At 45.7% G+C, this 15,412-nt stretch overlaps 1 protein-coding gene across 3 annotated transcripts in view; it reads right to left on the reverse strand.

Annotated features, from left to right (window-relative positions):
• GASK1A (golgi associated kinase 1A) overlaps window positions 1-15,412 on the reverse strand; it is a 59,808-nt gene that overhangs the window by 20,326 nt on the left and 24,070 nt on the right. Inside the window, exon 1 of one of the 3 annotated variants that reach the window (XM_082662940.1) lies at window positions 1,058-1,405. The exons of the other annotated variants lie outside the window; for them this stretch is intronic. The gene's annotated coding sequence lies outside the window, so the exon portion shown is untranslated. Of the gene's footprint in view, window positions 1-1,057; window positions 1,406-15,412 lie in introns of those variants that run through there. 3 annotated transcript variants of the gene reach the window in all.

A 15,412-nucleotide genomic window follows, 5' to 3' on the forward strand; every position in this document is an offset into this window, starting at 1 on the left:
ACCGTGGAGCCACCAGAAGGAAGGAACTTGGGAACTTGCGTGACCCCATGGGAGCAGAACTGGCAAGAGCTGTTTAAGCCACTGTATTTTGGAGCCCCCCTAACTGTGAGCCTGAGGCGCCATCTCCATCCCCTCCAACACCCCAGCAGCTACATCCGTCCAGGCACCCTGACCCCTGACCAAAGCTGATGGGGCCATCCTGGACCCTGATCTACACTGGGCCAAATCGCTCCTCAGCCCCAACCTTGCCCCGGGAACAAAGGCTTGTACGAGTCAGCAAGGTTGGCTTGCTCTGCTCGTGCACTTGAGATCAGGGGCACGTGGCTGCCCAGCTAACGATGACAGCAGCGGCCGTATGCTATTGAGAGCCAGTCTGCAGGGAGAGAGAAGAAACAGCTGCAAGCCAGAAACCCAAACAGGAGGGAGCACCTGCCCAGCTTCCTGAAGCTTCTGGTTCCAGTCCTGAGCTGGCCCAGCTCTCTGTTCTTCTTTCACTGGGTGGATTTAGCCCATTTCCATCACTTGAGATTCCATACACGTTTAGTCTTTGTTCTGTCATAATATCTTATGGTATATTTTTTGTATTTATAATTTTTGAAGCCTTCCACTATGTTTGCAGTTATGTTTACTTTGGCTTTGGGGTGTACATTTCTTATAACATTTAGGAAATTTTGATCTGGGTCCTAATGATTACCTTTATGATTATATGCCCTTAAATGTCTAGTTCTTTAAACAGTAGCTCTTAAACCCGAGTAAGAATAATCATACGATTATTTCCTTTCCCCCCATTCCCTACCATTCTTTTGCTATTCAATTTTAATCACTAGTATTATCTTTCTTAATGTTTGCCATTGTACAATTTAAAATGCTTACGTTTCTACTGTATTTTGTCAACTTTAAATGATATTCTTTGGTCCCCAGCTATTATTCACAAACAGCATGTTTGTTCTTTCTCCCACTTTTCCCTCATTCACCTTCCAAAGTTTTCTATTTGTGTCATTTCTATATTGTTAGGATATAAAACATGTCCCTTCTACTCTATTACTCCAATACTCACATTTGTTCGGTCTTAGTTCTTCAGTTAAACATATTCTTTGCATACGCCTGTCCCCTTTTGCCCTAGTTTTCCATTATTTCTTGGTTGACTGAAGTTAAAACTCCATAATTTTCTCAAGAAGTACTCATGGGTATAATAGTCTCTGGGTTCTTGCATGTTCAAAACTATTTTTCTATAGCATTCATACCTGAAAGAAAGTTTGGCAAGATATAAAATACTGCTCACAGTTTCTTTCTTGGAATAGCTTGTAGGTTCTGCTCCACAGTTTTCTAACATCAAATGATGCTGTGGAGAAATCTAAGATTAGACTGGCTTTTTACCCTGCCTAGGAGCCCTAAGAATTCTTTCCTTTCCTTCCCTTTTTTTTTTTTTTCATTTTTTCCCCAGCTTTACTGCGGTATAATTGACAAATAAAATTGTGTATATTTAAATTATTAAACATGATGATTTATGTATAGATTGTGAAATGATTACCACAATCAAGTTAGTTAACTCATTCATCACCTCACATAGAACTTTTTGTGTGTGTAGTGAGAATGTTTAAGATATACTCTCTTTGCAAATTTCAAGTATACAATACTAGCTAGTCACCATGCTGTACATTAGATCCTCAGATCTTATTCGTTTTATAGCTGAAAGTTTTTTGTTGTTTTTTTTAGATTCTACATACAAGTGATACTATACAGTATTTGTCTTTCTCTGTCTGGATTATTTCAGTTAGTATAATGTCCTCCAGGTTTATCCATGTTGTTGCAAATGGCAGATTTTCTTCTTTTTTATGGCTGAGTAATACTGCATTGTATACATGTATGCATTTTCTGTATCCATTCATCCATTGAAGGACATGTAGGTTATTTCCATGTCTTGGCTATTGGGCATAATGCTGCAATGAACATGGGAGTGCAGATATCTCTTCAAGATTTCTTTTCCTTCAGATAAATCCTCAGAAGGGCTCCTCCAATTTCTGTTTGGGGTTCCAGGGGCCCCCTCTCTATAGAGTATGCTTTTTGTACCCTCTGTTATGTTCCCCTGGGCCCCCGACTGATTCCAGCTGTCCCTACAGTGGACAATCCCTCCGTACACTGCCAGCTTCCCACCTCAAGCCCCGGAACCATTCCCTGCTTTCTTGCCCACTCTCAGGGAGGCACAGAGGAAATTAACACCTTTGGGGACAACCCTCAACACATAGGTGACAAAAGTCAGTGGGTAAATGCCCAGCCTCCGTCCTTCAAAGGGACCACTCTGAGAAGTATCCTATATGATGCCACAGGATATGCCCAGTGGGACTGAGCCTCTTTTCTATAAAACAGATGATCTTTGTCTCCCCCTAAGACACCTTTAGCTGATGATCCTTTTGAGGTGAGAGTCTAAATTTTTGTCTTTATTAGATATATTTTAATATGATCTTTATTACTATTTCACACACACACATACGTGTAATACATGCATAGATAAGCACTGTGAAAAACCCAGATAACACAGTTGGTCCTCCATAATCATGGGTTCCACATCCCCAGATTCAACCAACTGCAGACCCCATTATTGATGTTAACTTTTCAATTGTATATGAGTTATTACCTCCTTTAATCCTCACAACAACGTAGGGAAATGGGAATTATTCAATTTCCTATTTTACAGATGAGAAAACTGAAAGGTCCAGAGTGCTAATTTGCCCAGAGTCACACAGCTGGCAAGAATACCAGTATTTTTAATTAAAACTAAAAGTAGAAATGGCCATGGACAAAGAATCTGTTTGGTTTTGTTTTTGCCTTCTACAATAAAAAGAAAACTATGTTTTCAAGTTGGATTCACAATCTGGACTCTCAAAGTTCTGGATACCACTAGGGAAAAATAAATCATCTTTTAAAAATGTTTCAAGAAGACAGACTGTTTTGATCCTTCTCTAGGCCTCACTTGGCTTCAGACAACCTGGGGAAAGTTGGCAATTGTGCAGTTGCGCAGAGAAAAAGGTTCGAAACGGCCATGAGCAGATGTCCCTGTAGGGCCACACAAGCAAAGCTTTTGGGAAAAGAAAAGCTGCTTTGATTGAACTGTAAAAACATCCTCTGAAGAGAAATATTCAGCTGAATAATAAAGAGCACTTTAGAGAAAGTAGTAAAGGGAATGATGCATGATGTACTAGAAAGTTTGCTGGTGGAGCCCAACTGACCCCACTGCTACACACTGGCCAGTGGAACCCGCCCCCAATTCTCCCATCCAAAACACACGCACGGTCTCTTGCGACGCTGGTGGCAGTAGGGAAAGGAGAATGGTGTCTGGTTCTACAGTTTGCTCTGTTTCTCCTCCCTCCTCAAATCTCACCTCCCACCCTTTCACCAAGACTCCCCCCTTAACTTCTCAGAAAAGATGCCCACTGGGCCAGTAGTCACATCCACTCACAGCTGCAGAGGAAGCGGGGTGAAAAAAGAGAGTAGCCAGAAAAACTTTGGGGAAGACACATTTGAGTTCTAGATTAGCTTGTGCCCTTCTGGGTTGAGTTACAATGGGTGAGATACACAACCACTCTGCCCCATTTCCTCAGTTATAAAATGGGCGAGAATGAGATAATTCCTCCCTCCAGAGACTGACATGAGAAAAAAATGAGTCAAAATATAGAAAGGACCCACTACATAGTTTGGTACATTTACATGGTGGGATCAGGGTTTCTGTCCCCACTTTCCGAACCCCCTCTGTTTTTCTGGGATCTGAAAATTTTCCACCACCACCCCTTCCTGGGTTTTGGCATATTGCAATGGGGACATTTGGGAGTACAGCTCAAGGCAGAGCCAGAAAGAGAAACTCTTTCATCATAAAACCACAAGCATAAATTAGGAGGAGGCCACCTGGGCAGTGAGAAGGGTCTTGCCCTGCAGAGGCTCCATCCAAAGATAATCCAGGATGGAACAGGAAGGAATCACTTGGCTTAAAAGTATATGGGAGGGCTTCCCTGGTGGCGCAGTGGTTAAGAATCTGCCTGCCAGTGCAGGGGACATGGGTTCAAGCCCTGGTCCGGGAAGATCCCACATGCCGCGGAGCAACTAAGCCCACGTGCCACAACTACTGAGCCTGCGCTCTAGAGCCCTTGAGCCACAACTACTGAGCCCACATGCCACAAGTACTGAAGCCTGCACACTTAGAACCCATGCTCCGCAACAAGAGAAGCCACTGCAATGAGAAGCCCGCGCACCGCAACAAAGAGTAGCCCCCACTCGCTGCAACTAGAGAAAGCCCGTGCGCAGCAACAAGATCCAATGCAGCCAAAAATAAATAAATTAAAAATTTTTTAAAAAGTATATGGGAAGTTGAGGAGAGAAAGGGTGGGAACCAGGAAGGACGTATGCACAAGGCCTAAAAGGAAAAGACTGAGATTTTGGCTTCCCTAATAACTGTAGGAAGGGGACCCAGGAGAGTAGTAAAGAGCCCGGTCCACTGAGAAGCTGTGGGCTGTGCTGGGCTGGACACAGGAGCCGCCACCAAACTCCCCATCATCGCCTCCCTCCATACAGGGTGCAGGCAGCTCTTAAACATGAAGTGAAAGACAGTGTCACTTTTGGAATCATGTGGACCATTTCTTTAAAGTCTCTATTGAATTTGTTACAATACTGCTTCTGGGTTTTGTTTTGGTCACGAGGCATGTGGGATCTTAGCTCCCTGACCAGGGTTCGAACCTGCACCCCTTGCATTGGAAGGAGAAGTCTTAACCACTGGACCGCCAGGGAAGTCCCCACTGATGGAATCATTTGTTCACTATTCCTTCCTCCTCACCCTGCCATGGCTTCACTGAAGATGGAATACACTTCCTCACCCACTGTCTTTGACGTCGGTCGTGTGACTTGCTTTTGCCAATGGAATATAAGTGGACAAAACACAGGCCACGTCCTACTGGAGGCTTTAACTGTGCTTGTGTGGTGTTTGCCACCTTGCAAACTTGTCTTCCAACATGACAGGAGCATGTCCCAGGCAAGGCACCTGGAGCAGACCTGAACCCAGTCCCCAGCCTGGACCTAACCCAGCCACCCACTACTGGGCCCAGCATACCCACAGCCCTGGAACCAAGATCAGGGTGTATATTGTTGTAAACCATTGTGATTGTGGGGCTGTTTGCTATGCAGCATGATCACAGCAAACCCTAACTAATACAGATCCTTTGGTGATTTCTTTTGGGCTCAATGTGTGCCCTTTGTCAGAAAACAGGAAGGCAGTTTAGTAATGTAGTGCCCTTCCCTTGACTAATAAGGGCATAGTGGTGTCACTACAGATGCATGACAGACTCTGACGACGATGATGGTGCAACCTGGTCACGGACACATCCCGTGAACCAGTTTCCCCCATGAGATGGGCAGATGGCATGGAGGATGCCTTCTGTCAAATGAAAACCAGAGCGGTCTTTTGAGAAGAACTTTTTGGAAAAATTCCAACATACACTGGTGGCCTTTGTACAGACACAGTTTGAGAAACTAGAACATTTAGAGAAAAGGGCTCGATTACAGTTAGTACTGTAACCACCAGCAGGAGACTTTTTCTTATTTCTAAAGGGCCACAGGAAAAGGAAAGCTCTTCTTCTTTGGGAAAATTAGTCAGGACTTGGCCTCACTTTGGGGCACCAGCTCTCCCTTTCCCAGACTACCTCCCAGAATGCCCTGCTGTAAACTCTGACATCCCAGGCTCATCAAATATGACTTCACCAGCTGCTGCACAGGAACGAGCTGGCAGGGACAGAGGCAAAGCCATCTTTTCTCAACTCCCAGATATCAAAAAAAGACAACGAAAACCTGGTGCTCCACTGAACTGCCTTGGCAGGTGGGGTAACATGCAGGGCAGGGAAGGTGGGGAGAATACAGAGATCGCATGTTCCTCTCCGCATCACAACAGACAGAATCACAAAGCACTTGTACAGTGTTTCTTGGTGGGAGTTTCCTGGGTGGGAGAAGGGGCAGAGGAAAGCCACATGGGTGTGTGTGTGTGTGTGTGTGTGTGTGTGTGTGTGTGTGTGTGCATGTGTGTGCGTAATAAGAATCAAGTTTGGCTCTAGTTCTGGAGTCATCACTAAGGTGTGACAGCCCCTTCTGTTCCATCCCCCGACCTCTGCCCTCTACTTAGCAGCCCCCACTGGCTGATCACTGATTTATCACTACTCAGACTCTGGGTGAGACTGGCAGAGATTTTGCAATTTGGAATTTCTGTTCCATTTTTTAAAGACCAGTTAAATAATTTTCATAACAAAACCATGGCTCGGGTGAGAGGGAATACGTAAGCATATTTTCAGAGGGCTGGATTAAAACCACATGTTGGTCCTGTGAGTAACACTGCAGGCTAGACCTGCTCAAAGTCTGCTTCTCTTGGATGAACCCAGAATCAGGCCCTAGGCAGGGGGAGCTGGGCTGGCCCAAGACTCTGGGGGCAAAGGCGACAGGCACAGCCAGTCGGACCCTCCAGGCACAAGGCGTCCCTCTCTCAGTCAGATCTCTGGGTCCTGGGAGGCCAGAATTGTTCGTGCTACTGTGGGCAGAACCCCAGGCTGCCTGTCTCCTAGGCCACCACCCAGCCAGGCCCCTTGCTCAGCTCCATTGGAGAGCTGTGATTTTCCTTCCACATCAGCAACTTCAAGACAAGAAAGGAAATTTTGCCCCTGTAATTTCTGGTCCAGCCAATCTCTAGGCAGGGGAAACCCAAAGGAATGATAATTAACATTTATTCAGTGTTCACTATGAGCCCGAGACTATTTGAAGAACTTTACTTCTATTAATTCATTTAATCTGTATGCCAGTCTTACAAGGTAGATATGAGGATTACTAACCCATTTTACAGGTAAGGAATACAAAGCATAGAGAAATGAGGCGACCCAAACTTCACAGAGGACAGCGTCATGACATGAACCCAGGCCATCTGGCTCCAGAGCCAGTGACCTAATAACTGGGTCACTCTAGAAAGGGACTGCTACCCACAGCCCCTGCTCCAGCCCTGATTCCAGAGGACTGCACTGGGTCTCAGGGGTGGGCCCTGCTCTCAAAGGTTTAGCTCTTTGGGATTGGTCAGTTCATCTGTAAAGTGAAGCTTGAGTGAGATCAATGGTAGGTGACAGCCTTTTTGCACTGGGACAAGTTGAGGGAAAATAAAACGTTTTCAGGCTACATTTATTCTTCTTTAAAAATGAAAATAATTTATTGTGTTTCATGCTCTACTTTATTACATAGAAGAATTATCAGTGAGAAAATGCCACCATTTGACCCACTCAACTCTGGGCATACTTGAGAGGTAACATTAGAAGCGGGTTTCTAATAATCTGTTACCCTCAAATTAAACCTAGGGCTTGACTCAAAACCACGCAGGTTCTATGTCTCCTGCTCCGTCCAAAAGAAGATGGTGCCCAAGTTCCTTCCAGCTCAAGCACTCTCAAGACTGTAGCCAGGAAACTGAACATATCTGACATATACAGACATTTCTCCAAAGAAGACATACAGATGGCTAAAAAGCACATGAAAAGATGCTCAACATCACTAATCAGTATTAGAAAAATGCAGATCAAAACTCACACCTATCAGAATGGCCATCATCAAAAAGTCTACAAACGATGCTAGAGAGGGTGTGGTGAAAAGGAAACCCTCTTACACTGTTGGTGGGAATGTAAATTGGTACAGCCACTATGGAGAACAATATGGAGGTTCCTTAAAAGACTAAACACAAAGCTACCATATGATCCTGCAATCCCACTCCTGGGCATATATCCGCAGAAAAGTGTAACTCAGAAAGATACATGCACCCCAATGTTCATTGCAGCACTATTTACAATAGTCAAGACATGGAAGCAACCTAAATGTCCATTGACAGAGGAATGGATAAAGAAGGTACTTATATACAGTGGAATACTACTCAGCCATAGAAAAGAATGAAATAATGCCATTTGCAGCAACACAGATGGACCTAGAGATGATCATACTAAGCGAAGTAAGTCAGACAGAGAAAGACAAATATCATATGATATCACTTATATGTGGAATCTAAAGAAATTATACAAATGAACTTATTTACAAAACAGAAATAGACTCATAGACATAGAAAACAAACTTACAGTTACCAAAGGGGGAAGGGGTGGGAGGAGGAATAAATTAGGAGTTTGGGATTAACAGATAACACTACTACATTTAAAATAGATAAACAATGAGAAACTATATTCAATATCTTGTAATAACCTATAACAGAAAAGAATCTGAAAAAGTATATACAGATACACATATATATATATATATATAAAACTGAATCACTTTGCTGTACACCTGAAACTAACACAACAGTGTAAGCAACTATACCTCAATTTTTTTAAAAAAATGAAAATCTCTTTTCATTACCTCTTCATCTTTCCTTAATCTGCCCAAGTAAATGCTCTCCTTGGCACACCTGAAATAAAGCATTTTGAACACATAAAGGCACTACAGGTATTCGGCCTTGGGGGATTTATGGCAGAGACGGGGTCTAAAGGTTCATGATGGGGGATAAATTGAAGCTCTCCTAAGGCTCAGATCTGAATCTCATTCATCCCAAGCAAATGAGTCCATGGCTCTCTGCCCAGGTTCTGCCGCTTAGCTTCCACAGCATAACTTCAGGCACATAGTAACCTTGTGATGTGATGGAAACTTCCTGGTTGAACAATGGCAATAGCTAGTGCTAGAGATAGAAAGGAAGACCAAATGAGGTCTCAGAAAGTGATGGTTCTCATTCCGGGGAAATAAAAGAAACAGTGGGGAGAGCCCCAGAAAATACAAGCTCTAAAAACAATAAAGAGAAGAATGTTACATTTCAAGATAGCAGACATCTATGAGCCAAATGAATTCGCCACACCCTCATGAAAATACGAAAAGCAATTCAAGAAATTGTTTCAGCAAAGGGTTCAGCCAAAATAAAACTTATTTTTCAAGAACTTTAACAGAAATTGAAATTTCAACTCTTTCCACCCACTTGGCTGCATTTTATTTAGGACATAAGGGGCTGTAAGGTGTTTTCAGATTTGGGGATTTAAGAAAGCCTAGGGGACTTCCCCGGTGGTGCAGTGGTTAAGAATCCGCCTGCCAGGGCTTCCCTGGTGGTGCAGTGGTTGAGAGTCCTCCTGCCGATGCAGGGGACACAGGTTTGTGCCCTGGTCTGGGAAGATCCCACCTGCCGTGGAGCGGCTAGGCCCGTGAGCCATGGCCGCTGAGCCTGCGCGTCCGGAGCCTGTGCTCCGCAACGGGAGAGGCCACAACAGTGAGAGGCCCACGAACCCCAAAAAACAAAAAAAGAATCCGCCTGCCAATGCAGGGGACACGGGTTTGAGCCCTGGTCCGGGAAGATCCCACATGCCGCGGAGCAACAAAGCCCATGTGCCACAACTACTGAGCCTGCGCTCTAGAGCCCGCGAACCACAACTATTGAGCCCATGTGCCACAACTACTGAAGCCCGCACACCTAGAGTCCGTGCTCTGCATGAGAACCCACTGCAATGAGAAGCTCCCGCACTGCAATGAAGAGTAGCCCCCACTTGCTGCAACTAGAGAAAGCCTGTGAGCAGCAATGAAGACCCAATGCAGCCAAAAATAAATAAATAAATTTATAAAAACTTAAAAAAAGAAAGCCTAGGAAGTGGCCCTTGCAAGCATTAGAGCTCTACTGGAGGACACCGCCCGTCAGGAGGGAGGCTCTGGCTGGGTAACACCTGAGCATGGGTTTGCCTTTTCAGTCTCCATCGTTCACTGTAGTGATTTCTGTCAGTGGCAATTGAGCTGTTATCTACAACTGCCTGGAAACCAACACGTGACTAGAGCACCATGAAGTGGAGGACACTGGGAGAGCCATGTGATGTCAGACACTTCTGAGACCCTCACGGCACAAGTGTGGGGATTCAAGGTACCTAGGGCAGGAGGCAGGCAACTTCCTCCAAAGGGACAGTGTAGGGCTGAGGCAAGGAAAAGTGTTGCTCCCCAAATTCTGCTACATCACAATCTTACCCTTTTATACTGTGTACCCCAATAGGGCAGGCACTGGATCAGGAAACAGGGACATGAGCATGAGGAAGGTTTGGCTCCGCCCTTAAGCAACTCACTGTCTCATCGTAAAAATGTGAATGATACAATCATTTGCCCCAAACCTGTTTTGGCCACCCCAAAGCCCCCCACAAAACTGGCCTTGCCTACATCCAGGGCATCTATCTTCCTAAAGTTGAAGGGGTGCAGATGGCAGAGTATGGAAAGCCAGGGAGCAGAGCTGGGTGCCACTCCCCAAGGACTCCACCACAGTCAGATAACATCTCACATTTGTTTAGTGTTTTTCACTATATGGCTAGAAGGATGTTGTTTCCAGACATTCTCACAACAACCCTGGAAGGGAAGAAGGAATTCTCACCATGCCCATTTTACAGATGAAGGAATTGAGGCTCAGAGAGACCTAGCCATTTGCGCAAGCTGGCACACCAACTAAATAGAAGAGCTGGGATTCCAACTCAGGTCTTCAGCCTCCAGAGACCAAGTGCTTTCCTGCACACAGGAGCCAGGCCTGGGGATTTGGGAACACACGTGGGAAGGATTAGCTAAGGCCCTTGGGTGCTCATCCAGAAGCATTTTCTTTTTTTTTTTTAACATCTTTATTGGAGTATAATTGCTTTACAATGTTGTGTTAGTTGCTGCTGTATAACAAAGTGAATCATTTATACATATACATATATCCCCATATCCCCTCCCTCTTGTGTCTCCCTCCCACCCTCCCTATCCCACCCCTCTAGGTGGTCACAAAGCCCAGAGCTGATCTCCCTGTGCTATGCAGCTGCTTCCCACTAGCAATTTTACATTTGGTAGTGTATGTATGTCCATGCCACTCTCTCACTTCGTCCCAGCTTACCCTTCCCCCTCCCCGTGTCCTAAAGTCCATTCTCTACATCTGCATCTTTATTCCTGTCCTGTCCCTAGGTTCATCAGAACCATTTTTGTTTTTAGATTCCATATATATGTGTTAGCATACAGTATTTGTTTTTCTCTCAGAAGTACTTCTGATGCTCCCAGCTGACATGGGGGAGCCAGTGCCAGCAAAAGGCTTTAGAAGACCTGAGAAATTCCTACGTCTCTCTTCATTACACGAGCTGGGAACCTGATACCAGCCGAGACACGGGAGATGATGGGCTTCATTATCCTTCAGTAAATACTTACCAAACATCCACTTCAGAAAGGCAGAATCCTAAAGGACACCCTGGAGGACACACATGAGCTAGACTCTCTGGGTCCAAACCCCAGCTCCACCACTACTGAGCGTGTCATATAACATCAGTTTTCTCACCTGGAAAATGGGTATGATAATGGTACCGACCTCAAAGAATTGTGGGGAGGATTCAATTAATTTTAATAAAGTGCTAAGAACAGGGCACTGCATGTATTTTTATCGTGATTACTCAGCACTATTATTTAATCCCAGGATTATTAAATCCCTGCAGAGCTTTGCGACTCCAGTACCTTCTTTAGGTTACTATCCTGTGCCTCACTCTCTCCAACTGTGAACAGCTGGTAACGGTTAAGTCACAGCGCTCTGAGGACTGGTAAGTCATGGTTGAGAGGAAGGCGCATTGGGAAGTCTCAGGAACTGATGCTAAGATATATCCTCAGAGCCACCATTTGCTCAAGTGACCAAAAGAGCAGCCACTGACTCCAGCTTGGCCAGCCCAGTGCCCCAAACTTCTGGACATCGGCTGTGGAGCCCCAGAGAGGGTTAAATACTCTTGGAGAGAAGCTTGCCAGCAGGAGAGCAGGGCTCAGCCATGAAATGCCTTGAAGATTAGCCCTTGGGAGGGTTAAAACAAAGCTACCCTTGGAATCTGAGCAAGTTTATCAGATGGGCAGTCTGTGGGCTGAAGGGGAAATAAAGGGACCCTCCTGTGGGAGGGCTCATGGGGCATTTCCTGACAACCATGGGGCATAGAACTCCTTCCAGCAGGAGGCCTGGGGCTCAAAAGGACTAGGGAGGAACTGGGCAGCCATGTCTAGGGGCACAGATGGAACCGTCTTGGAGGCACGGAGGTCCTCCCTCCAGGAAACTCCATGACATCGGCTGTAGCCAGCATTGTGGAGCACCTCCTGTGCCAGGCTCCATGCCAGGTACTTGACTCACAACAGCTCATTTACTGCCTGCAACCTCCCTCTAGGGAAGGCATCACTGTTCACATCAGGCATTGAGGAAACTGAGGCACAGGGAGCTCGCGTCTCGTCCTCACAGCCTCATAGCTAAGTGGCAGAGGTGGGATTCAAACCTGGGTCTGGCTGACTCCATCAGTGTATTAACTAGAATTCTGTCCCTGCTATTACAGAAGCCTCAAAGAACAAGAGTTGTTTCCCTCCCTGCCACCCTTCTGCAACAAGCAAACCTGGAAAGCTGGCCTCATCCTGCCCCAAGAGAGAATAAAAAGCCTTTGTTTTCAAAAGCCAAGGCTTCTAGAGGTGAATTAAGCTAGGCTTTCTGTCTGATATTGGGTTACCTAGGTGAGGGCTCGACTGGAGCCAAACAATTCAATTTAGAAAAAGCAATGCTGGTGTTCATCTAAAACTGGTGGATGAAATACATGCCATTCCTCTCTGCCCTCCTGAAAGCTCATAAAAATGACAGTAAAGGGCTCTTATTTTTAAGGGACAAACCCACAAGGATAAAGAGAACTGGGCAGGAGGCAATGGAAGCAAAATTCAGGACGCTAGAAAATAGGTGAGTGAATGGCAATAGACTTAGCAGACCATGAGGGCTGGATTCTAAACAGGAAGGCGGAAGGGTAAGACTCACCACGATTTACCCTGCAGAAGCCACCCCAACATGTCCAGAGGTGCCACCAAGTACCTCCAGAGGAGGGGGTGAAGGTGAGTCAAAAACAAGAGGGCTGCTTGCAAGTCTACTTAAGAAGAAGCTAGCATGCTGCTTGGCCAGATAACGCACCCCTGCACCTGGCCAAGGACCTGGAGAGAGAAAGCCAGGGAATCTGTATACTGGGGAGCATCCGGCACAACTGAGGGCAGGGAACTATACTGCCCTAGAGTAGAGAAGAGAAGCTTTAAGAAAGCATTTACACACTGAACATTGAAATATTGCAGGGCCCCCCCACCCCAAGTAGCCAAGAAAATGGCTGAAAAGAAGACCCAAGTAGTAGTGAACACAATTATTTGCATCCCACCACCACACACACACATTCACACATTTGCATGTTGATGGGTCAGCCCTAGCGATGGCCTGGCTTGTCCCCATAGTCATGGAGTCAGTTTGTTGCTGCAGCCATCCAACGCCAAAGCTTCCACAGCAGTGGCTACTTGAGGCTCTTTAAGCCACCACTAGGCACATCCTGACAGCCTAACCACAGTTGCTATGCCTCTCACCTGCCCCTCCCCTGGCCCCCATGACTAGCAGGTGGGTGGTACCCATGACTACACAACCTGGAAGCACAGCGAAATTCAGGTCGAGTGGAGCAAACCTTTGATCACTGGGAGAATGAACCCAGTGGATAAATTCAAGTGGTCCTGAATTCAATTTGTGCAGCATCTCGGTAGGGCCGTAAGATCCTGCAGTCCATTACACTTAGCGGCAGCCAGCTTAAAAACGGATCCTCTTAACATCTCTCCCTGCGTCCCTGTGTGTTCCTTGAGCTTGCACTCACTCTCCAACAAAACAATAGCGCACAAACTTTCTGCCTCAGGCTCAGCTACTGGAAACCCAGGTGAAGACAAACCAAGACACATCATCATTGTGAAATTTCAGAACACTGGGGGAAATACCCTACAAGTTTCCAGAGAGAAAGAAAACAACTGAAACAGGTTTTATACAAAGTAATCAAGAATAAGAAAGGGTATGGCCTCATTACTGCGACATGGAAGGCTAGAGCGCAACTGAGCAAATCCTTCAAAATCTGATAGAAAATGATTTCTGGCTTAGAGTTTTATATTCTGCCTTAGAATTTTATACTCAGCCAAACTATCAATCCCACTGTGAGGGTAAAATAAGAGCAGTTTCAGACATACGATGTTTCCTAATGGTTTACTCCTCAGCACCAGATCACTTGGACCAATGCAGCTGTCAACACAAACACAAAGGCAAGCATAATATTTGCAGTGCGATGGGGTTCCAGCTGACGGGAGAGTTAGATTCTAATAGAGCAAATTAGGCAAAACTGAAGTCTAAATCAAAACTACCCTTGAAAATCCCTTAAGAAAGAAAGAAATTTATACACATCTATTTTTCCTCCAACCTTAGAACAGAGGCTGAGTCTTTTGTCTCAAACAAATAAAACCACAGAGTTGGGAAATTCCAGTAGCACACTCAGCCTCTGAGACCATGTGTCTTGAGAAACACTTGGATCATCTACCAAGAGATTCTGGGGGAGGAAGGTCTGAACGCAGACCCACTTAGCTCCATTCACATTTGGAAGAAGACTAGCAATAATTAACACCAGATTTCTAATCAGCAGAGTTTCCATGTTGTGCAGTTTCTGGTAATAAGAAGAATCCAAAAAGGAGACGGGGGGGTGTGTGACCTTGGAAAAGGTCAGGGAGCTGCCTCAAGGGTAGCTGGGGGCCTTGAGGAAACACAACCTCAGGTGGGAAAAAGGGTGCCTGAGGAGAGGGGCAGCAGCCTGCAGGATAAGAGGAAGAAGTGAGCCTAGGATCCAGTTGGCAGGAAGCCTCTCTAACCTGCAGAAATTCTTTCTCCAAAGCAAGCTTGACTGCCCTCTCACTGGTCATGTAAATTTTTAAAAGTAATGTTGCCCCAGACACCCCCCAATGCCAGCTCTCTGATGACAAGGGGCCCACCTTCACCTTTACCTACGTTGTTTCCCTAATTTCTCACTGAAGCTCCTGGCAAAATCAGGTGTTTCTGGAAGTCAGGAGCTGTCGCCCCCGCCCCACCTTGAATCTCAGCTCTCCTCTTTGAAAGGGATAAAGTCAGTCGATGTTTCCCCCATCTGCAGCTTTGTATTCATGAATAAACAAGCAAACATGCCAGAGCCCTGGTCAGACAGAGTTCTGCCAAGGTGAAGATCTGGTGCTGGGTGTTCCCAACACTGGAGCATCTGGGATGTGTGTCCGGTGGACACACCGGGGGAGGGGCAGAGGTGGAAAAAGGGAAGAGGAACCAAGGAGAGAGCTCTCCTAGGCAGGAAAATGTGGCTGAACTCCATCTCCCTCCTGGGACAGGCATCCGCTGGGTACCTCATCAGTGTATGACAAAAGAATGAGATTTTTCCCCATCTGCAAGAAAATGTAAAATATAGTTAGGGAGGTGTGTCCAGGGCAAGACTCTAAAAGGCAAAACTAGCAAGGAGGAGAAATTAGTCTTCAGTGTCCTCTATGCCCCCATTCTATCCCCAAATAC

The sequence above is a fragment of the Grampus griseus genome, assembly GCF_964374135.1.
Source record: "Grampus griseus genome assembly, chromosome: 10".
Taxonomy (NCBI): Eukaryota; Metazoa; Chordata; class Mammalia; order Artiodactyla; family Delphinidae; genus Grampus; species Grampus griseus.